The sequence below is a fragment of the Lissotriton vulgaris genome, chromosome 8 (assembly GCF_964263255.1).
Source record: "Lissotriton vulgaris chromosome 8, aLisVul1.2, whole genome shotgun sequence".
NCBI classification, from domain to species: domain Eukaryota; kingdom Metazoa; phylum Chordata; class Amphibia; order Caudata; family Salamandridae; genus Lissotriton; species Lissotriton vulgaris.
Window position 1 is genome coordinate 625428912 of NC_141696.1, and position 25335 is coordinate 625454246.

At 46.5% G+C, this 25335-nt stretch overlaps 1 protein-coding gene and 1 long non-coding RNA gene across 2 annotated transcripts in view; one reads left to right on the forward strand and one right to left on the reverse strand.

Moving 5' to 3' along the window:
• The window catches only part of APOO (apolipoprotein O), a 998307-nt gene that overhangs the window by 536309 nt on the left and 436663 nt on the right, over window positions 1–25335 (reverse strand). The gene's annotated exons all lie outside the window — the stretch shown is intronic.
• The window catches only part of LOC147697819 (uncharacterized), an 86831-nt gene that overhangs the window by 60834 nt on the left and 662 nt on the right, over window positions 1–25335 (forward strand). The window lies entirely within an intron of this gene.

A 25335-nucleotide genomic window follows, 5' to 3' on the forward strand; every position in this document is an offset into this window, starting at 1 on the left:
TCTTGTGAACTAGTTTGTGTCTAGAACAGTTCTTGGATGGCTACATAAGAAACTGAAATAATGTCAATGTAACATATTTGTAGGTCAGAGGGAGATTTTTTGTTTTGATGTGTCTGGTTTTCCCCTCTTCTCCCTGACCTTTTATTGTTCTTTCAGAGGGGGTCCCCTTTATTCTGCGTAGCAAAACAAAAGAAATACCATCTCTGCTTGGATCATGTGGAAAAATTCATTATTGTATAGTTAATTAAAACCGTTACAATGTTCCAGAACATAAAATACATTTCCTTAACATGCTATAATAAGTTAAATGTGAGCTACTGATGCCACATTTAAAAAACATTTTTAAAAAAGCAAACTGAGTTTGCTGAACTATAATTGTAACCTATATTATCCTTTCAATAAGTTCTCAAAATTAGTTACACATTTGATTATTTGACAAATGAATTGTGGATCAACTGAGTCCAAAGTTTTTAGTATTGCTGAGCGACAGGTGCGAATGCCTTTTTCATTGAACTTCCTCCTCGGTAAAATCCGGCGATCACACTCTAGCATCGGGCAGATGCATATCAGGTGCATAAAGTCTTGAACTGCTGCTCTACACAAGTTACAATCTTTTGGGCCCAGGGTCCTCCAGTCAGGTTGATCGGCATTTGTGGGCAATTGCCCCATGCGCAGCTTCAAGAATTTTAAATGAGAGGGGAAAGCAAGGCCTAGGTAACCTGCTGGCTCCAGCCTTGTGTAGGATTGCAAAACCATCCCTGCGTGTGCTCGTTGTCTTAAGGTTGTTTTGTCTTCAATGAAAGAGTGCGAGTTGGACGCTTTTTTCACAATCTGCTTGAATGATACTACGGGTAGTTTCCTTTGCCAAACATCTGTCAACTTGGTGATTATCAGAGAGGCATTTAGGTACTTCGCATAGTGTGATTTAGTATCGTTTTGCATGGCTTCCCAGAGTGCTGCATTAATTTCTAAATCACGCTCGATCCATATATTATACCAGAATTTGACTCGTAACTTTTGTGGAGTATTTGGTGCTGTAATCCAAACTCGACACGTACCTGAGCTGGTGAGGCATCACACGCTAAGCAAAATACTCGTTTGTACACTCTGGTTTGAATTTTGTCTAGTATTGGAGCACTTCTTCCATGATGAACCACATTTCCATAGGCTATCGATGGGAGTAATTTAGCTTTGATGACTGCTAGAAGAGGGGTAAACAAAGGGCCTTTCAGGTGTTTTGATATACTGCAGAATGCATGCAGTAAAGCCGTTCCCTTCTTTTCAAGTGTTTCAAAATGCCTGGTGAAGGAAAACCTTTGATCCAGGTGTATCCCCAGATATTTGTTATCAACTACTTCCAACTTAATGTCGTTGATTATGAATTTTGGCTGTTTGCGGCGACAGTGTATTATAATCATGACCTTTGTTTTTAAATATTTATTTCCATCAGGCTCATTTTGGAGAAATTATCCAGCTCATGGATTAGACGTTGCGGTCCCATTCTTGGATCATATGGTTATAAGCAGAGTCACTAGCATGCAAAGTAGTGCATGAAAAATTTGACCAAAACATTAAAAGCATGATCTTTCTATTTGAAAATATAATTTTTTTTTGTCAAAGACGCCATGGCTTCTTTTAAAATATTCATTTGGATGGTGGAATTCTAGTACTTTATAGGCCAAGCTTACTAATGAAACTTCCCATGACCTTAACATCCTAGTCATGATTATGGGATGCAAGGTAGGGATCACTCAACAACCTTCTATAACAAGCATTTGCAATGCAATAGGTCTTGCATTTGCAAGAGTTGGAGCTATTGGCATTGTAAATGACAATGCCTTTTATTCCTTTGTTTTGAAAACCTACAAGCCATGCATAAACATGCACTTTGTACGTATAGTCCTTGCTTACGAGAAGCAAGGCTGTCAGTAAAAGAGACTGCCAGCTTTGCTTCTCATAAGCAAGGACTACAATCACAAAGTGCTTGTTTACGCACAGCTTGCAGGTTTTCAAACGCTTTTAATAAAAGGCATTGCCATTTACAATGCCAATAGCTCAAACTCTCGCAAATGCAAGACCTATTGCATTGCAAATGGTTGTTTTAATGAACTGTGCAACTACAGATTTGACTCCAGTGAGTCCACACCTGTGGGGGCGCAGAGTACTGTGAGCCACAGCATCCCAATGCTAGCCGTGCCAGGGGAAGGCCAGATTCCGACAGACGGGTATTCCTGAAAAAACATAGAAGGAACAGTTCCACAGTGTCAGGAAGCCACCCGAGCCCTGTGAGCCACGGATTTCTCAAGTCAGCAGAGCCTGTGGCCGGGCAGAGAAAAGCAGTGAGCCATGGTGGCACAGAGCTACCTTAGACCGTGGCAGGGCATCCTTTTAAGATGAAGTTTCGTGCAGCTCTGTCTTAAATGCACCAAAATGATTACAAACACAAAATTGTTTTTTTCCCCAAGGACTTGCGAGTCTAATAGGCACCAGAGAGGCACCAGTGCCACCGCATTCACACTTATAAACATTTGCATAGCTCCCACGCGGTTGTCTCTTGAGAGGCGCTGTATCAGCTGTGCGTTTTCCTGCAGAGCCCGGCCAGTATGCACTAGCTGTAGTGCAGTGTGAGAGCAGCAGCAGCCCAGACCCCTCTGCGGAGGACGCCCCCTGACCAGCTGTGCGGGGCAAACAGAATGCGGGTGGGATATTAAGCCGGCCTTTGATTAGTAATTACAGTTATATGGGAATCCCAGCATATGACATGATAATCCACATTTGTAAAGCGGCACAATCACCCGTGAGGGTCTCTAGGCGCTGGGGGCCGTCGGGAAGATTAAACAAGCTATAGCCCAGAGTCATGATGGTAATTTGGAAACGTTACTATTGATGCCAAGCCCCTCCAGAGATCAGCCCCAGCCCGCTTTGAGAAGGTTGCAAAAGTCCCTCTGAAGCCCACTCGAAGGGATTCCTCAGATCTTGCGGTTGTCGAAGTGCACATAAATCTGAAAGGCGCTGCTTCTGAGCGCTCCATAAAATCATAGCTCCTCGCCCCTTCCTCCGGGAGAGCCCCCTCTCCTGACCATTCACCCACTCCCTGCCTCGTGTTCATTTCTAGGCAGATGCATTCAGGGGCCGGCGGCGCTCAATGGGGCTGTGTGGCAGCTGCTTGGTACTTGGCAGCACTTAGTACTTGGGAGCAAATGCGGAGAGGGGGCTCCCAAGTTCCATCGAGCAGCGCACCCACCCGCAGGACCTCAACCCGGAGGGGAAGGCAGAGCAGAAGCCGAAAGTGTCAGGGTGTGAGGGAGCGGGAACTGGTACGGACCGAGGGACATTACCCCTTGCATTCCGCAGGTGTGGGAGCAGGAAGGGGGTTAATGGAGACCTGCCTTCTACAGGCAGAGAAATCTCGCAATAAGCCCCACAGGCCAGGCCAGGGGGAAGGGCCAGTTGTTCTGCACTCTGGCTCTGCAGTACAAATGGGAAAGGGTTGGGGGGATGCGCACCCCATGGGGGGGCATCGATGGAAGGACATTACCCCTGCATTCCACAGACAGGGCCCAGTGAGGGGGGTTCATGCACAGGTTCCCTCTACATGCACAGACATCGCGCTATAAGCCCCACAGGCCAGGCCAAGAGGAAGGGGCAGTGGCTCTGCACTCTGCAGTACAAATAGGAATGGTTGGATGCGCACCCCATGGGGGTCCTCGAAGGAGGGACAGTGGTTTGGCTCCCCTCAGGCAAAGAGCCCGGAGGGGATCGTGGCGAGCTGCACTTTACAGGCAGGGCCTAGAATGAGGGCTGCGGGCATCGGACTGAGCGCCACACAGGCAAAGCCCCAGAGAGGGTGCTTCAAGGCTTTGCGCCCGCATGCAGGGGCCCAATGGGGTGTGAGGGGGCTCAATACCTCAGAGAAGAGGTCTGCTTGAATCTCACAGGAAGGGCCATGAGAGGCTGGGAGAGAGTCCCAGAGGATAAAGGCGGTGGTCTCACACGGCATAAAGAGGCCACTAAACAGGGTGCATCCAGCTCAGAGAGCCTGCAGTGAAGTCTGCCCAACAGGTGGATCCAAGGAAGACAGCTGAGGCAATCTTTTTTCCTCCTAAAACAGTCTATAAATGGTAACGTTTGTCTAAGGCTATAAGAGTAAATACATTTGCCATTCAGGTCAGAGTGAGCGTTGGAACTTCAGACTGAGGTGAGCTGGGGCAGAGCAGAAAGTGTGTCTCTCGAAGAAGAAGAAACCTACGTCAGCTTGTGTGATTCTTGGCTGATCACGCCTCCTTGTATAAAGCAACATTCGCAGCTCTTTAAAATGTAAATATTCTTATATAGCTAATTGAAAGCTTAGAGCGATTCAAACAAAGTTGGTAGACACTACTGAGAAACGCTGCAAGCAAATGCCAACCACAACAAGCAACATACCTTTCTTGGATTGAGTGTTTCCGGTCCCTCTGCACGGGCGAGACACAGGAAGCCAGGGTGGACTGCCTGCTTGAGGGCGGGGCCACCAGTACAGACAGGAAGCGGACGGGAGCCTACCCCGCGCTCCTGTGAAGGGAAGGGAGCTAGCCGCCTACGAATCCCGTGCAGGGCCACTACCGCGGGACAGGACGAGAGGAGTATGCAAGACCCGGTGAGTGGGGGCGTCGGGGCACATTGACGGCTAGAATGATAGACGGAAGTCATTAGGTGCGGTCATTAGGCACGTTCGGCACGTTCACAACACCAGAGCTGCAGCGCCCAGGAGAGTCTGAACACGTGATACGAGCCCGCCAGCTGAAGCGCGTCCTCGAGGGGCGATCACCGAGGTTATGCGCGTAACCACCCCCTCTCAGCCATTCCCAGGAAACCCACAACAAAATGGTCTTTTGCTGGAGCAGCGCTATGCGCTGCTAACACCAGCAAGACCTAAAAATCACCAATCACATTAGTTCACAACAGCTGAACGGAAGCGCACAGGAGTGTGTGCACAGGGCCAGCAGAAGCGGCAGTGAGGCGGCTTTTTACATAACTTGTTGATTTTAAATAATTCCATAACATGAGAGCCCACCGTGGTTAAATAAAAATCACCAATCACATTAGTTCACAACAGCTGAACGGAAGCGCACAGGAGAGTGTGCACAGGGCCAGCAGAAGCGGCAGTGAGGCGGCTTTTTACATAACTTATTGATTTTAATTAATTCCATAACATGAGAGCTATCGTAGTAATGATATATTGTAAGCCGTTCTTTTAACCATAATAGTGTCAGCGACAAGAAGGGTTACGAAGTTTGAGACATGGTAATGCTTTGGAATTTAAAAGCAACCATAGTCCCAGTGAGGCGGCTTTTAACGTACCTTTGCGACTTTTAACACTGTGGTTAAATAAAAATCACCAAGCACATTAGTTAACAACATCTGAACTGAAGCGCACAAGAGAGTCTGCACACGGCCAGCAGAAGCGCGTGCCACTTGCCTAAAATAATTAGAGACGCGGAAGTCATTAGGCGCGATCACAACAATCACAACAACAGATCTGCAGCGCCCTGGAGAGTCAAGCACGTGCAACTTGCCTAAAAAAAATGCGAGGCACGGAAGTCATTAGGCGCAATCACAACAACAGATCTGCAGCGCCCTGGAGAGTCAAGCGCGTGCCACTTGCCTGCAAAAAAAAAAAGCGCGTGCAACTTGCCTAAAAAAAAAACGAGACACAGAAGTCATTAGGCGCGATCACAAAAACAGATCTGCAGCGCCCTGGAGAGTCTGCACACGTGATGCAAGCCCAACTGCAGAAGCGCGTCCTCGAGATGAAATTGCCGAGGTGAAGCGTGTAACCACCCCCTGTGCCCCATTCCCGGCAAACCCACAACAATAGGTATTTCGCTGGAGCAGCGCTTCGCGCTGCTAACACCAGCGAGACCTAAAAAGCACTTGTGGTTAACTATGATTAGTATTAGGAAACAATTTTACTATTTTAATAACGCACTTGAATTGAAGGAATTACCTGTATTATATCATTTATTTTAAATGCAATTAGATTGTGATTTGATTCAGGATAACCATGAGTAATATTGTTAGTTCAAATGTATTTTTATTGAGATATAGTAAGTGTTTTTCATCACTCTGGATGAAGACGCAGCAGTGCTATTTTATCTAAAAGACGTGAACACATGTTGGTGGGATGACTCGGCCAACAAACTGGATAGTATAAGACAGATTTGTGCATCTTTGTGAATATAGTGACTAGTTAACTGGTCACACTCAGGGCTGTCCAGACTTTGGTCTGTGCTCACTGCGCCATACGACTCAATCTGCGGTGCACTGACTAGGCCCAAATGAGCCGAAAGTGATCTTGGTTTGTTTGTGTTACCACTTAGAGGGACCCTGCCTGGCATTTTGTTCTGGACTGCTCCCACTGGAGCTGGACCTAAACTGGATTGCATTTGGCTTGTTCCCACCTTAGGTGGCACATGGGCAACAAAATAGTGGCCTGTAATGCAGCCCCAAGTAATTACCAGTGGCTTGGATTAATTCAAGCATTCCAACCATCACTTTTGTTTTTTTATTTTAGCAAGATGGTCACAACATTAACAGAGCTAAATGTTGAAGAACCAGCACCATCAGCTATATTTAACCTTTAGAATACGCTTAAGGGGCCAACTAGGAAGGACTTGAGCTCTATCAGACTCTATGCTCACAAAAGACAAGTAGGCCGAAGGGGAAAAATTACATCAATAACATTCTAAATGAATCTCTTGAAAGTCAAGGATCTTTAACAGTGAATTTTGAAATATTAAAAATGAATGCCTGCTACCAGGTACACAGCGCAGTTATAACTATGCTAGTTTATAGATATTCATTTGAACCTCGAGGATTATGAACACTGCCAACCATGCAATAATCTGAGGTTTAGGGAATCATAAAGCGGGCAGAGGTTCAGACAAGATATTTGTTGTTACAATGCTCAGTCAGGCATTTCAGGGATCAATGGAGGGAATTTTCATATTTCTAGGCCACAAAAATGTAGGCACTAGGCAATTCTGATTTACATTTCTTAATACGAACCATAGATAGAAACTGGATGCATAGGCTTCACCCAACCACTCTGTGAAATGTGGGCAATATTCCTTTTTATTAAGGTTTGATTACATCCATCCCACCATAGATTGCAGTGGATAATTTAGCCATGTTATTAATCCCATCGAAGGCGCTGTATAAAACTCAGTCACAATTACAGGATCAAATCAGATTACCCAATGAACGTCAGAAAGTGCATCCATTTACCTAACAGCCTTAACGACTGCTTATATACCATGAATAAGGAAATCTACATATATGCCTTAATGTATACTACTATTTTTTTTGTTAATCCGCTGTGACTTTGTTTATCTACCTACTTAAAACCCACTAAAGCCTTCCCATTATTACATACTCATATAGACCGAAGCGAGGATTTAAAATAGTAGTGGAATCCACTCTTGCTGGCGATACATGCAACTTCTTCCCAAGGCCTTCACGCATTCGTCCCAATAGAAGAGCCAGGCACCTGCTTATTAGCGCATATCTGTAGGTTTCTGTTTTTTTGCGTGTTCATGCTTTCATTCATTTGCATTGAAAAAAAGTGTATAAAATGGCAACTATTGTAGTAAAACTAATTCTGTGTAACGCTCAGCAGAAATCAATATGGTTTTCACAGATACATATGTCACACATATGGCAATGACCCTCATGGTTGCCAATTAAGCAGTTGATTGGATATTGTGTCACTATCAATGGAGCTTTCCATGTAAGCTTATATTCATCAAATATTTTGCTAATCTGGTTTATGTCATATATACACGTGCCTGTTGCCTGAACATACTTGATGGGGCACAGACTACGTTACGATGTATAAAGAGACCAGACAGGAGAGGTAACTCTCCACATTACTATTTGCTCTGTACTATAAAATATTCATTGTTATGATTCACGATTATAATTAAGGCTTTTAGTTTTACGTTCTTACTGATTTTTACAGAAAAATACAGACAGAAAAAAATGTGTTTCCTGTTTGTAATTATTTTCAAAAGTGGAAAAATACTGAAAAGGGTGCTTGTTGTGAGAGACTCTCTATGCTCTCTTTCATGATTTCCAGGTTACAGCTGAGCAGATAGAGAGCATGGAGAGTTAAACAAGCATTTGCAATGCAATTGTGAGAGTTTGAGCTATTGGCATTGTAAATGACAATGCCTTTTATTTATGTGCACCATTTGCAGGTTTTTACAACACATAAATAAAGACATTATCATTTACAATGCCAATAGCTCAAACTCTCGCAAATGTGAGACCTATTGCATTACCCTGATAAAGTAGATACTTTATATACATTAAAACTTACTGTAAAAACAAATGTTATAAGATACAAGAGACAAAGAGAATATGCAAAAACAAAGAAACTGCATTTTGTTTTTATGTACAATTTGTTTTGTTCTGATCACCAATAAGATTTTAAAGGGACTGCTGCGATAAAATCACCATGCAGAGGTATACCAATTATCAACTATGGCTAGAAAGTTATAAGGCCTCCTTGCATGGAATATATTATTTTTCCCCTTTACATAAGTTGTGTTGACACAAGCAAACAAATTTGTTTAAAACCAGCTCATGTTCCATTTTCAGGAGGGTATACTGATGAGGATATTTTCTCTCCCCCTTTTGGTACTTTATGATACTAGAATAGTGGGCCCCCTTTTTGCCTTGCAACTGATATTTATTTATGAAGTGTGAGAGTAGCTCTAAAAGTTAAGTCTCCTGTGATCATATCATTGAATGATCATTAGCATATTGTGTTTAGCTGTAAGAGGCCTGGGGTAGGTACAGATGTTTAATGCAAATATAAGTTCAACACATGGACAAACACTCAGGACGGCTCCCCGAACCCATGTGTCTCTCACCTGCTCTGGACGCGGCGCTTTGGGTGACTGCTCTGCTCATCGATGGCACCGGCTTCAGAGTCATCGATGGCACCGGCTTCAGAGAACAGCTCCGTCCAAGTTTTCTTCTTCTGTTTCTGTTTCGGGTGACTGCTGTGTCCTTTGATGGTGAGGGCCGAGGAGAGCAGCTCCGCCCAAGCCTCCTGCTTCTATTGCTGCTTTCAGGGCCAAAGCATTGTCACCGAAAGGAGCACATTAACAGCGAGCAGAAGCTACAGGCTACGCTGGGCCCCTGATGTATGACGCACTGCAGCACCGGGGCCTCAGTAAAACGGGCGCTGTGGTTATATATAAAAAATATATATATTGAAGAAAGCAGGGTCAAGCCTTCTGCTTTTGTTGCAGCTTTCGGGTGACTGCTATGCCCGTTGATGGTGGTGGCCGAGGAGAGCAGCTCTGCCCGAGTCTCCTGCTTCCGTTGCTTCTTTTAGGGCCAAAGCACCATCGCAGAATAGAGCAGTTGAACGGTGAGAAGCAGCTACGGGCTACACTGGGCCCCTGATGCATGTCACACTGCGTGACCTACCAGGTGGGAATGGGTGCCATGGTTATACATTTTTTTTAAATGATAAACGCAGGGGGCGCATTAAAATGGTGCCCCTGTATATTTCACTTATGTGCATGGCGGCCTGTGAAGCAGAAGCCATGGTAAAAATAAACAAGCATTTACAATGCAACGGTCTCGGCAATATTATAGGTAGAGCTATTGGAATTGCTCATTATTTTTTTATCTTTTTTTGTATCCCTAAATAAATGGCATTGTTAGTTGTATTGGCATTAGCTTTATTTTTTTGCATATGTGATACCTATTGCATTAGCAGAGAGAGAGTGAGGTAGTGAGATAGAGAGAGCGAGTGAGGTATTGAAATAGAGAGAGAGTGCTCCATGGAAATTCCACCATATCAGCAGAATTTCCTTCACAGCAAATTCAAGTTAGAAGAGTAAACTCCCACCATTTGTGATTCTATAAATCAAGAATTAAATGTTGCTCCTACAAATTACTTTATTTGAGTTTCTAAAATGAACTAACGTTCGTAAATAGCAGTGTGAATCAGGGCGAGCGTAATTAGGGGCGTGTACTATTGCCAACGACGTTTTGTGAAGCATGACTGATATTACTACGTTAAAAAGTTTGCAACTTCATAAACATCTCTCATAGGTGGAACTTCATGCAGTTTGCAACTAACATATATGCCATCAAAGTTGTTTTTTCCATTTTCCCCAAAAATTAAGTGGTCATGTTTTTCTCGCAGAAAACCTAGCTTGCGGAGAGCGTCATCCAGTTTTTTTTGTTTTTTTTAAAGTTCCCAAGTTGCAAAATCTTGGGAAAAAACTCGAAGTTTGCTAAAGTCAACTTTGCAAATGTTGCACACCCCTAGCCATAACCCCTTCATAATAAAAGCATTATTGAGTGGATGGCCGGTCAACAGCGCTTAAGTCCCATCTCCTGAGTAACAGGAGGTAAGGACACCTTAAGGGGCGCTAAGGACAGAGCTGCAGGTTCGAAACAGTGAGCAAGGTCGGAGCCTCGGCGTCGGCTCACCATCCTGTGATTCTGGGCACATCACAATCTCCCCGTGACTAAAAAAAACATGAATGTGTCCTAGTGTAATGCAACTGGAGCTCATGTAAAGCGCCCTACTACCTTGGGGTCGAGTTGCGCTTCATAAAACTGGGAAAAAATGGGGTTTTATGGGACACTCGTGACTGGTTGGCTCCAAGACCCGTAACGCTTAGCACAACGCCTAGAAAGGGCTAGAACTATACAGCGCTATTTATGTGTGGCAGTGCCACACATAGATAGCCACAGTGGCACATCCCTCCATCAGCACGTCAGTTTGCCAGCATCACCACCCCTCTCACCTCACTTCTTCCCTCATTTCCAATGCTTTGAGCGTGCTGCTCCCTGACATCCCGACTAAGTCCTAAACCTGCACTCTGGCTGTCCCGCTCACCACACTGAAACGGAAGTGCTAATTCACGCGCTTACAGCCGGTCCTTTGTTGCAGGGATTCTGCACACATGAAAACTTCACACTGTGAAGAATAGGCCTGTGATGTCAGGCCGGCAGCTGGACTGGAAGCCGCTGGCCACCATATCAGCAGAATTTCCTTCACAGCAAATTCAAGTTAGAAGAGTAAACTCCCACCATTCGTGATTCTATAAATCAAGAATTAAATGTTGCTCTTACAAATTACTTTATTTGAGTTTCTAAAATGAACTAACGTTCGTAAATAGCATTGTGAATCAGGGCCAGCGTAATTAGGGGCGTGTACTATTGCCAACAACGTTTTGTGAAGCATGACTGATATTACTACTTTAAAAAGTTTGCAACTTCATAAACATCTCTGATAGGTGGAACTTCATGCAAAACAGTTTGCACCTAACATATATGCCATCAAAGTGGTTTTTGCCATTTTCCCCCAAAATTAAGTGGTCATGTTTTTCTCGCAGAAAACCTAGCTTGCGGAGAGCGTCATCCAGTTTTTTTTAAACTTCCCAAGTTGCAAAATCTTGGGGAAAAAACTCGAAGTTTGCTAAAGTCAACTTTGCAAATGTTGCACACCCCTAGCCATAACCCCTTCATAATAAAAGCATTATTGAGTGGATGGCCGGTCAACAGCGCTTAAGTCCCATCTCCTGAGTAACAGGAGGTAAGGACACCTTAAGGGGCGCTAAGGACAGAGCTGCAGGTTCGAAACAGTGAGGAAGGTCGGAGCCTCGGCGTCGGCTCACCATCCTGTGATTCTGGGCACATCACAATCGCCCCGTGACTAAAAAAATACATGAATGTGTCCTAGTGTAATGTAACTGGAGCTCATGTAAAGCGCCCTACTACCTTGGGGTCGAGTTGCGCTTCATAAAACTGGGAAAAAATGGGGTTTTATGGGACACTCGTGACTGGTTGGCTCCAAGACCCGTAACGCTTAGCGCAACGCCTAGAAAGGGCTAGAACTATACAGCGCTATTTATGTGTGGCAGTGCCACACATAGATAGCCACAGTGGCACATCCCTCCATCAGCACGTCAGTTTGCCAGCATCACCACCCCTCTCACCTCACTTCTTCCCTCATTTCCAATGCTTTGAGCGTGCTGCTCCCTGACATCCCGACTAAGTCCTAAACCTGCACTCTGGCTGTCCCGCTCACCACACTGAAACGGAAGTGCTAATTCACGCGCTTACAGCCGGTCCTTTGTTGCAGGGATTCTGCACACATGAAAACTTCACACTGTGAAGAATAGGCCTGTGATGTCAGGCCGGCAGCTGGACTGGAAGCCGCTGGCCAGCATCACCTGTTCCTCCCCGGCCAGAGATGCCGCTGCCAGGGGATTTGAGTGCTGTAATTTTAGAAGCGGTTCGGAGGCAGGCAGCAAGACAAAGGCCGCCGTGCAGGACGTTCCGGCTGCACCGTCAGTAGTGCGAGCTAAAAGGGACCAAACAAGCAGGATAAAGGACATGCTGTCCTTCCTATGCAATTCACACCACTCGAGCCCTTAACACCACCCAGAGAGGCCTTCTCTCAAAGCTAAAGCTCTCAGAGCTGGCCCCCCTGCCTACCCTAAAAACTGCCCTCTTGCCTGCACTGGCACCCTTGCCTTAGAACCGACTACATGCCTGCACCGAAAGCCCATATCTGGCATGCCCCGCTGACAATATGCTTTATATTGGATATAGCGCCCATCACTCCCACAGGAAAGGCATCCAAACGCTTGACAATGCATAGGAAAAGTAAAGAGGGAGTCTAATGTGATCTGGGCAGAAGGACAGAGATCCTGATATGTAAGGGAGGGGGGAGCGGGACAGAGGAGAGCAGCGGGCGGAGGGGGGGGGGACAACGGGACAGAGGAGAGCATCGGGCGGAGGGAGGGGGGAGAACGGGACAGAGGAGAGCAGCGGGCGGAGGGGGGGGACAACGGGACAGAGGAGAGCAGCGGGCGGAGGGGGGGACGACAACGGGACAGAGGAGAGCAGCGGGCGGAGGGAGGGGGGAGAACGGGACAGAGGAGAGCAGCGGGAGGAGGGAGGGGGGAGAACGGGAAAGGTGTAGGGAGGCAAGGCAGAGGAGGTTTGTAAGCGTGAGCAGTGCGAGGAGAGCAGCTGCGCCCGAAGCAGAAGCGCAGAAGAGACCCGGAGAGAGACAGAACAAGGAGTAAATAACCCCGTTCCTGTAGGATTATTTCTGGGTACGTCTTCTCAAAAGGTTGCTTGGCATTGTTGTCTTAGAGACCGTCTGCTGAGTCACACTCTAGAAAACGGCACTTTTGACCTGGATATTTGACGAGTCAGAAAGCTGTCGGAGATCCTCCTATCGAGACACTCAGAATACCGGTGGCTCCCGGGCAGCCATGCTAGCCCCAGTCCTCTTCGTATGCACTCTCCGGCGGCTTGCTCTGTGTATCAGCTGATCCAAGCGACTCCTGCCTGTTTACGGTAGTCGTTCGTGAGTGGTTGCACAGGAATCCCAGCTCTGCGCCTGCATTCAGGGAGTGAGTCACAGCCCAGTCAGTCACTCCAACACGGACTCTTTTGCTGAGCAATGGCGAATGAAAAACGGGAGTGAGAGTTCACAACTGCAAACCCGATGGAATGGCGCGCAGTGCTAGCGAGGCTCACCTTCATTAAATGGCGGCCGGCAAGCTCCGTCTTTTCAGATTTGGGGGCGTGTTCGGTGGGCGTGGCTAAAAAGTGGAAAGAAGCACACCGAACACACCTCCAAATCCGAAAAGGACGGAGCCTATTTGGAGTGACGGCTCTCTCCTGCAATGGCTGGCCTACATTTAGGAAGCCAGCCAATGGGAGGGAGCCAAAATGAGAGGAGGGATGAAGAAGCCCTACTAAGAAACATAAGACTCGCTACTTCCGGTTCCGACGAACCGGATAGTACCTCGCCCTAAAAAGGAAACCAGGGGAGAAGAAGCTACGGGCTGGACTGGGCCCTGGATGTCTGTCGCGCAGTGGCCTGGAGCGTTGGTAAAAATGGGTGCCGTGGAGATCTATATATATATATATATATATATATATATATATATATATATATATATAAAAGCAGGGGTGAGCCTTTGTTGATGCTTTCGGGTAATTGCTGTGCCCGTCGATGGCATGGGCCAAGGAGAGCAGCTCCGCCCAAGCAAGTCTCCTGCTTCTGTTGCTGCTCTCACTTCGTGAATAATAAAAAAAAAAAAGTGCTTACCCAGTAATTTAAGAAGACTGTGTGACGCCGCAAGTAAACGATCGAGTCCAGATGGGTCATCGGAGGAGACAGGGCGGTAACCAAAAAGCCTAATTTGCAATGGGAAGCCAGCGTTTAGCGTAAACGGTGACGCAAACCAATCAGAATAATGGTCGGAGCTTAAACTCCGCTTCCAAAATATTCCCATTACAAGAAGCCTCGCAGAGCGAGCAGCGCATGCGCGCTGCAAGGCAGGTCTGCGAGACCTAAAAACAGGATGAGATTTCCTTAAATACATGCATATGTTAACATATATTTGTAGTACAACGCTAAAGTGTACCTGTGAGTGTAGTGTTTTGTTATACATGGCTACTTAATATGCTAAATCTTGACATGAGCCCACCTTCAACAGTTAAATAGATGTGGAAATTTACAATTTTACAGCTCCATTTATTCTCATAACACACAGTAAATATGGATATATACCAATGAAATGGCAAAAAAATAAATATGGATAAATACAGACGGAAATGTTAAAGAAATACCATAAAACCGAGAGCCCTTATTATAATCTGTACCTCGTATGATTTACAAAACTATTGAAATTAAGATTACAATCTGTGCAGATGCCGGTGCCTACTACCAACAGCTAAAGCACTGTATACCCATGATCTATCTACTCTTTTGAGAAAGGATCGTGTAACGTACCAAAACTAGGAAAATCGACCGAGGTCATCACCACTTCACCTTTAGCCTGATTCTTGGTATAGTTTCAATGGATGGATATTTAAAAGATATATAGGCGGGTTAAAGTACAAAAAATTGGCTCAAAACATTTGGACCCATGCAAGCATCCTTGCTTTCCAATGACCAAAAGTAGGAGGCTCGACACTCAACCATTGTGATGTTATACATAACCTAATCAAGGCCATTGAAATGAACAAGAAAGCTTGGGCATATATCGTTCTCTCAGAAGCCATAGAATATTCATACCCAGTTATGACCAACTCCGCTGAGATCTTAACAGGAGTTTGAATCAACTGATTAATAAAACCTTCAATTTCATTTAGAAAAGACCATAGATCAGGACATGCATAAAACATATGGATAGAATCAACAGAGAACAATTTACATCTAGCACAGGACGTCCCTTTGGCACCTCTGGTGGCTCCCCAATTAGCAAGCTTAGCAGGGGTATGATAAAGATGAAAGATTGACATATAACTTTGTGTGCGAAGCGTGCCAGAGACTAATACAGATAATTCTAATGGGTATTTCAAATCTATAGATGAAACTCCAAATTTACCAGCCCAGTTGTTTAGAGGGAAGAGAAAACGTATGTTTGCTTCTAAGAATTGGGCACCGTTTGAGAATTGGCTAACTGAAAAAAAATATATATATATCTTAATGTACTCTATAACCTCTTTTGTTCTACTTTTTTACATTTTTACAGTTTAATGATAATCACTGATGGCTATATTCATTTATTCGATGTACATTTTTCTGTTTAATCTTATGTTTTACAGTCTCCTACCACCATGCTTTCTTTCTCGAAAATAATAAATAAAGTTTAAAAAAAATAAAAAATAAACATTTGGACCCAATATTGAAAAAATGTTCGGTACTCAAACGTGAAAGGATCAAGTTACACTATCACTTAATGGGGGGAAGGTAACACCGTCAACATGGCTTTCTTTTTTAAGTTTCGATATTTGTTTCATTCCATCTGGCTTTATGTCCCTCCCAAGTATTTTAGACTAATGCATGCTAGAAAGCGAGAGATATGAAGGCGAATAAAGTGCTACATAGGAGCTTGAGATACATGGAGATTCTCTTTGCTAACCTCCCAGATTTTATGGAATTAATATTAGATGGCCGACAAAAATCTTCTGAAGCATCATTTTGCAAACTATAATAAACTGAAGTGCAATGTCTGCACTGGATGTTGCCACACATAGGACCGGGGTGTGGCCTCTCTAATATTATTAACTGCATTCCCTCCGGGGAAAAACTGTCTTCAAAATTATTTTTGTGGGATCTCTGGAACTGGGCATTTTGAGAATGCATATGACTCAAGCTGTGTATCTTTTAGATAGTACATATTTAAGTTATTTGTAGACCTGCATCTAGTATGCAGGATACCTTGGACTATTTAAAAAAAAAAATATATATATATATATATATATATATATATTTTTTTTTTTTAAATAGTCCAAGGTATCCTGCATACTAGATGCAGGTCTACAAATAACTTAAATATGTACTATCTAAAAGATACACAGCTTGAGTCATATGCATTCTCAAAATGCCCAGTTCCAGAGATCCCACAAAAATAATTTTATATATTTTATATATATATATATATATATATATATATATAAAATAGGGATTACATTTCAAAGATATGTAGACATCAGAAACTTCAGTGGGAAGATATACTTAATGTTGGCAAAAGGCTCTAAGCTTAAAATGATGTTTATAAATGTCATTTGTTGAACTCCTACCACACAGAGATGTAACTCTGCTGATAGGTGATCCGAACAATCGGCACCAGAAATCTTCAAGTGCAACTTCATCAAATGTCCCTCTTTTTACTCCCTGACCCCAATAGACTTCTACTATATAGAGGGCTAATAAAGACTCCAGGAGAATGCATCCATATCACAGTTACCCTCTTACCAACAACATTCACTACGACAATGTAATAACTTTTACCAGAACAACAGATCAGTTATTTGGAGAAAGTGGCCTGCATGCCCTGTTTCATGCTCACCAGCGCTGTTTTATTTTTGTTGGGGTGCACTACTGCACTGTGCTTTTGAATCAGGGTCGAAGTTGTGTCCTTTAAAGAGTCCTGCCTACAAGGGCACTCAGGATATATATACATATGCATGCAAGAGTGTTTTTTCCATTCTGAGAATACATACGGCTCTCACCTGCACTGTGGACAGACTGATGCAGGCTGATCTTGGGTCCCTGAATGCTCATTGACCTTGTGCTCTACTCCTCGTGCCTTCCTACTAGCTGATGCTAAAAGCACTGCAGTAAAGGGAGTGTCAGTGGGATAGCTGTGCGCGCTGGGCTCTTACATGCTCTGTAATATCCTATTCACAGTGAGTGCGTTGGGCGCTTACCTCTCTCCTACACTGCTTGCAATGAGTCAGTAAGGAGATTGCATTTGTCGCAAAACTTTCCTCTCTCTGTGTCATACTTCTCTTTGTGGTGGATTAAGGTAGCTGCAGGGGCGTAGATTAGGCTGTGAGATTTAGGGGTGAGAATCTTACATTTCTCAACTAGACAAGTAGGACAAGCATTTGCAATGAAATAGGTCTCGCATTTGTGAGAGTTTAAGCTATTGGCATTGTAAATGACAATGAATCCACAAAAGAAGACTGCCCCTAGATTGTGTTCCTAAAGGTATCAACAGAGTTAGGGGGAGATGCGTTGCCAATGGGTGCATCTCATAAAAAGTTACGGACTGGCCTCGCACACCGTATACCCGCCTGGTGTCATGCTTCATCATCAGCTGTCCTCACCCTCTAAAAACTTGGTTTGATAGAGGGCGGGTATACACCTGGAGACAGGGATGCACTTCTAAATCTAAGTGATGGCCGAGGGGGGAGTGAAAAAGTGTATAAAAAACCATTAGCCTTGTCCATATCCTAAATTTATTCAGGCATCAAAGGTATGGTAGTTAAAAGAAGTGGTCGGTGATCTGGGACAATAATCTCCCTTCACTATGTTATAAAGGGTCGACATGTTTCTGCTAAAGTGTCCCCGAAGGGTATGCAGCATTTTCAGGACCAAAGGGGAGGTTATTACCTAGAGGTCCACTGCAGAGCCTGGTTTTCATAGTGACAGGTGGCCCACTGCTTAGGGGATTGTAGGCTATGCATCACACTAACAGGACAGGGCCCTAACAAACCCTACGCTGTTGAACACACTGTATGTATGATGTGGGGTGCGTCCCCTGTGCTGAATTCTATATGCATGTGTGAGTTCTTCGGCCTGTGTGTGTGAGTGCAGTCAGAGAGAAAGTGTGTGCTCCTTGTTTTGTGTCTTGTCTCTACCCCTGATAAAAAGATGAAAAAGACCCAAAGATTCAGCCCTGCCTCTAATAAGAGAAGCACTCCATTCCAACAGGGGTTCTGCTGGTAGCCTGTGGCCATCATTTGCAGGATCTTGCTAGTGGCAGCCACTGTCCCCAGGACTAATGTGAGAAGACCAAGGAGGTAGCTGCAGAGAGCCATGGGGTTCAGGAGGAATTGGGAGGACAAGCAGGAGGTCTGTACATTGCATTCTCGTCTCCACTGTTATGATGATGAGCCTGTAGGACTTTCAAAAGGGTTATGTTGCATAAACGCAGCTCCATCAAGATTGTCAGCAGTCCAGCCAAGCTCCCTGACTGGTCTCTGACTGCCTCCCTGTAGAACTTCCCTCCCTAGAGACTTGCTACATCCCTTGCATGCCCTTCCTGACTACAAATAAAGAAACCCCAATACATGGAAAGCCACAACACACTTCAATCCTCAAATATGCAGTCCCAAAGTCAAGGCCCTTTCTGACACACGACTCACCCCACGAGTACCGCGCCAGCATGTACGTGGCCAGAGCTCCCGTAGAATCTAGAGTGTGTCTGCCACTGTCTCTTGGTGTGAGCTGGTGATGAAAGCTCACTGGCCACCTATATGTGCCCGACTGAACCTTCCACTCTGGGGTAACGTCAGCAGTGTCCACTCACTACCTGGATGTCCTGCATCTGAGTCCCTGACCGTGTGACTGAGGAAACCCACTTGTCAGGCCCACCACTTCCAGACGCACTCCTTCAAAATCTGATCCCATCCTTGCCCTGCTCGAACTGAAGCCCTGCCCCACCCAGGCCCCGCCCTTTACCCCACTGCAAACTCTACCCCATCTCTGCACCCACCCAATTGGGTGAGTACCTGCACTTTTCTTTCCTCAATTAAAGCCTCGACAACCAGAGACCAGCCACAGAGGGAACTGCGCAAGTACAGAGTGAGCGCTTAAAGGGACACGAGAGTGAGCACAGGCTGCGCAGATCACAGCAGGAGGGATTACAATGGGGGACCCAGGCCCTCGCGCCCAGGGTGCGGACACTGGGAGAGCCCACGCTGCACGCACCAACACGAGAAAGGACACACCAGGCACTGTGGTTAGCACCTGCACACGGAAAATATACAGAGTGTTGGCACGCGCAAATACAAAGGAAGAGGTACTGTGCACACATAAATCACTCCGAGAGTGCACTGTGAAAGCACACGGGGACACGAGCATAAGTTGAGAAAGAGGGCGAGTACACAAGAAACACACAAAAAATGTGCTAGTAATACACGCTCCACAGATAGGCCAGGGTACAAGTTCCGAGCCTAATTTGCATATTTAATTCAGAATAACGTCACAGAAAGTTATGTCACAATAAGTCATGCCCTTTGTTTGGTTTAACTTTTTTCAAATTAGATGTAGGGTTTTCTATGTATCTGTGTAAAAATGCCGAAATGGGACACTATTTATATTTTAAACAGAGGTGTTGAACTTGTTAAAGCCTCTTTTAATTGCGTTTAGGGAACAAACAAAATGTGCTAGGTATATTGTTTGATCAATAAAAGTTGCTGTTAAGGCATGTTTGTTTTCTGCTGGTGCTCTGTGCCAACTTTAGGGCAGGAAAGCATGCGCATTTGCAGCACGTTCAGTGATGGAAGGTTTAATGGTGTGAAGTTCTCTGTACTTCTCAGATATTGTCTTTTTTGACAAAGAGAAGGCTGTCCGTGGGAAGGAGGGTTTTCTAAACGCCCCAAGGCCAAGTGACACCGACAGTGTTTGTGAATGCAAGACGCTACAGTGCTGCAGCATCAGGTGACACCTCTGAGCCCCTCTGACCTCCGGCAAGGGGAACGGAGACCCCTCTCTAACAAGCATTCGCCGTGTGCGCGACTCACGCTCAAAGTTTTAAAAAAAACAAGCCTGGGAGTTGCGTCGGCCTGCTGCAGTATAGGGGGGGTAGTGGAGGCCAGCAGAGGACTATCCGTCAACCAACCACCCAGAACATAGCCAAAGCGCTCATTGCCTTGTTTTCCAGGGTGGGGTTTCCCCGGGAAATTTTAACAGATCAAGGCACACCCTTTGTCTCCTCCCTTATGCGCCAAGTCTGCTCCAACCTGGGGATTAAACAAATAAGAACCTCAGCATACCACCCCCAGACGGACGGCTTGGTGGAACGCTATAACGCCACGCTAAAGACCACCTTAAAAAAACTTTTGGGTCTCAAGAGCAAAAGGTGGGAGGAAATGCTTCCTTTGGCCCTATTCGCCATCCGGTGCAAGGTCCAAAGCAGCACGGGTTATTCGCCCTACGAACTACTCTATGGAAGGGCCCCCCGAACTCTCTTGGACATGGCTCGTGAGGCCTGGGAAGCCGAACCTGATCGGACCCGTCCTCTCCCCGAATACGTCAACAACCTGAAAACCCATTTAGGAGAGATCCGAGAGATTGTGAGACAGAACTTGCTGGCCGCTCAAACGTCTCAAAAGCAACAATACAACAAAGGAACCAAACTCCGATCCTTTGTTCCCGGGGATTTAGTCCTGTTGCTCCTTCCTTCCTCGGACCATAAGTTGCTAGGACAATGGCAGGGTCCGTTCACCGTCACCAGACAAGTGACTTCTGTTACATACGAAGTCCAAACAGACGTCACCAGGGGGTCCACCCAGATATACCATATCAACCTCCTAAAGAAATGGGAGGGTCCTCGTCCCGTCTTGACTGGTGTTAGCCCCCTCCCCTTTGAGTGCTGCTTTGATACAGAGCTATCTGAGAGCAAGAAACGGGACCTCTGCCAGACCCTGTCCTCAGTGCAAACCGTGTTTTCCTCCCTCCCAGGACATACTACAGTAGTGGAGCATGCCATACATACAGAACCGGGGAAAATAGTCAGGCAGCGACCATACCGTGACCCAGAATCCCGAAGAGCAGTCATAAAAGAGGAAACCAATCAAATGTTAAAGATGGGCATCATTGAACCCTCCCGCAGTGACTGGAATTCTCCCATAGTCTTAGTACCAAAACCCGATGGTTCTACCAGATTCTGTATTGATTTTAGGGAGGTAAACAAGATCTCAGCCTTCGACTCATACCCCCTACCTCGGGTAGACGAGATGGTCGAACGCATCGGCAGGGCTCAGTATATAAGCACCCTCGACCTCTGCAAGGGTTACTGGCAGATCCCCTTGAGAGCCGAGGACAAACACAAGACAGCCTTTTCCACCCCAGAGGGCCTGTTCCAGTTTAAAGTTATGCCCTTTGGCCTTCATGGAGCCCCAGCAACATTCCAACGGGCCATGAATCAGGTTCTACAGCCCCACTCCCACTACTCGGGTGCTTACCTAGACGACATAGTCATCTATAGTGACACCTGGGAGCAGCATCTCTCTCATGTACGAGCAATCGTAACCTCCCTAGGTGCCTCTGGCTTCACCATTAATCCCTCCAAGACCACTTTAGCTGCCCAGAGCGTGAAGTATCTAGGATACCTGCTGGGGGAGGGACATATCCGGCCACAAGACAGTAAGGTCAGGACCATCCAAGACATTCCCTTTCCCCAAACTCGCAAAGATCTCCGAGCGTTCCTGGGTATGCTGGGGTATTACAGGAGATTCATACCTAACTTCTCCCATACTGCCGCCCCCCTGACGGATCTCCTAAAGAAAACCGCGAAAACGGAAGAGATCCTCAAACAACCGACCCCCTTGTTGTTACAGGCCTTTCATCTACTCAAACATTCCCTGACATCGGAACCAGTACTGATTAGTCCTGACTATTCCAAGCCCTTTATATTGCAGACCGACGCGTCTGACCAGGGTTTAGGGGTGGTATTGTCTCAAAAAGATGAGTTGGGGGCGGAAAGACCCGTTCTATATCTAAGCAGGAAGTTGTTTCCCCGTGAAACCAATTATTCAGTGGTAGAGAAAGAAGCACTCGCCATTAAGTGGGCGATAGAAAGCCTCCGGTATTACCTGGAGGGGCGGGAATTCATTCTATACACAGATCATGCCCCTCTAGAATGGATGGCACGTAACCGGGGTAACAATGATCGAGTACTCAGGTGGTTCCTCTCTCTCCAACCCTTTCGCTTTCGAACATTACATCGGAAAGGGCTGGAACAGGGTAACGCAGACTACCTCTCCCGGTATCCACCAAACCCGACCCCTACAAGAAACAATCCTAGGGAAAGGGGATGTGAAGGGGTAGAGCTTACCTCCCGGCCGCAGCGACCCCGTAGGAACGCCCCTAGGGGCGACAACACTAACCTGCAGCCAAAACCGGCTACACCTCTCTCTGTCTCCCTGCAGGCACCGACAGCATCCCTGGAGCACAGCGGACCGGAAACGACCTGGAGTGACCCCGGAAGTGCAACGGCCACTAAAAGACCGGAAGTGACCCCGCCTGACCCCGGAAGCCGTTCCTCAGAGAACCGAGTGGATGGTATAAAGACCGGCAACACAGAGGTGGAGAGGTTCCCAGCGGTGGACTCGTGGCAGGAGTTGGCGAGACGCGACGGACCGGCGGCGGAGGTTGTAGGAGAGAGGACGCGAGGAGAGAGCGGAGAAGAGGAAGAACTGTGGTGCGAGGATTGGTGGCATCCTCAGGAGGTGGCGGGAAAGCGGCCGTAACTCAGATGAGAGTTACGGCGGGGCACGTGAGTAAACTGTTACGATTCTCCGTGTATTCCCCGCCCTGTGTAAATAGTGTAAATAGTGTAAATCTTGAACAGTTATCACGCGCACCCCCACTGTATAGTATAGTCACCCCTACACTGTATAATACCTTCCACAACCCCCCCCTCACGACAACCACTCTATCCCGACCGCCGTCTATACTTTCCCCTCTTCCCCTACCCTATCGTCCTCCCTCACGGTCTATTTCCGACCCTACACTCCCGGTGCCGGTGACAGTCATCTGAGCTCTGTGAGTTTGGAACTAACTGCCCTGTGTCTTTCTCATTTACCTCCGAGGGACACCCCAACTCCCGCAACAAGGACGGAGATCCACAGCCCAGCAGCGGAAGACCTACCTGTGTTCTCCTCATCGGACCCCTCTCGAGGAACCGGAGCAGGCACAGCAAGGATTGTACCAGGACACCGTGCCCAAGGACTTGACTACTCTGTATCTAATAAAATCCTTGCTAAATCATAGCACACTACATTCGGCCTCCACGCCTGTTATTCCGGCCCGCACACCCCCACACCCCACAAGGCGCTTGGTCATTAGACGAGCAAGCGCTACACATCAACTGTTTAGAGCTTCTGGCAGGATCGTTCGCAGTCCAGTGTTGGACCAGAGACAGGGTTCGCTCTTGCGTCCTGTTGAAAATGGATAATGTCTCCGCAGTGCGCTACATCATCGACCTGGGGGGCCCCGGTCTCAGACTGTAGCAAACTTGGCAAAGGAATTTTGGGGCTTTGGTCTGGAGCACCACATATCCGTAACAGCGGAGTATCTACCGGAACAGGCCAATCAGGTGGCGGACTGGCATTCCTGCCACTTACGGGATTCCAATCAATGGAAGCTAGATGTTCGAGTTTTCCAGTGGTTGGTCAACCTCTGGGGCCCTTTCTCAATAGATCTGTTTGCGTCCCGTCTGGACCATCAGCTTCCAAGGTTTTTCAGTTGGAGGCCGGACCCTTTTGCGCAAGCAATAGACGCTTTTCTGCAAGAGTGGGGTCAGGAACGGAGTTATGCGTTCCCTCCTTTATCCATGATTGTGAGATTGGCAGCTCAGGTCCGCCGCCAGAAGGCAGAGGTGGTTGTGGTGACACCGCTTTGGATGTATCAAGTTTGGTTTCCAGTTCTTTTGGAACTTTCTTGGGATTTTCCAATCCCACTCCCCCTGTTTCCTCATCTTCTTCTGAATCCGGATGGGGAGCAGCATTGCCTGATCGCCCAGGGTTCTCTCCACCTTATGGCATGGCAGCTTTCAGGCGATGGTTGCCGCTCCCAGGCCTTTCGGAGGCGGCTGAGGCCCTTTTATCAAAGGCCTGGGCTTCCAGTACCGCCAAACGCTATCGGTCGGCCTGGAGGAAGTGGCTAATTGGTGTCTTCGACGGGGCTTGGATGCCGTGGTCGCAGGCGTCGTTCCCATATTAAAATTTTCGCCAGAATTGGCGCCCGCGGACTGGCGTACTGAACCATTAATGCAATGCGTTCAGCTATTTGAGCGGACCACTGCCCGATTGAGGGTGCCCCCGTGGGCGAACATCCCTTTGTTTGTCTGCTCCTGAGGCGTATTCATTTGTCCTTGCCCCCGGGGCCGCGTTACTCAGTCTTGTGGGATGTCAATGTGGTCCTCAATTTGTTTTTGTCCTCGCAGCCTAATAAATATCTTTCCTTGAAGGAAAGCTCTGCTAAATTGGCCATGCTGCTATGTCTGGTTTCTTTTCGCAGGGTCTCAGATGTGCAAGCACTTGACATTTCTGCGTGGGTTTTTTCCCTGGACGAAGTGACGTTTACGATTGGCCGCTGAACAAAATCGGCTTCAAGGACAATTTCGTACCCGGCCTTTTTGGACGTACCTAAACTATGTGTTGTGCATTGCTCTAAGGCTTATGAGGACATAACCTCTGAATTGCGCCCTCCGGGCGAGAGACAACTCCTTATTGCATTAAGGAAACTGCACAAAGCAGTCTCTTCCCCCACCATTGCTAGGTGGGTGTGTTGGGTCATACAAGAGGCGTGTGTACACACAAAACAGTTTGGTGCTCATTCCGCCAGGGGTGCAATGGCTTTAAAAGCATTTTCCCTGGGAGATCGCTTGGAGGATCTGATGCGAGCCATGGACTGGTCTTCAGATACCACTTTTAAACGGTTTTACTTCAAACCGGTTGTGGATGTAGCACATTTGGTGGTAAGTAAGCTTTGAACTATTATAATCAAAGCCTCCGGTCCTGACATAGAATCGAAATTTGCCTAGCTTAGTAACGGTAATTTTCAATTGTAATAAGGACACGGAGGCGAGGATTATCCCTCCCATAGCACAGCTGGTGCAAACCCACCCGTATAATAATAAAAGGGATCTTATCATGCGCAAACATAGCCCAATGGGCGTCATGGCGCCTAATTCCAAATCCAGCTCATAACAAAGCCCCTGCAGCTCAACCTGTGTAAGCTCTAGGAAAGCACCACGTTTTTAGGGCCTT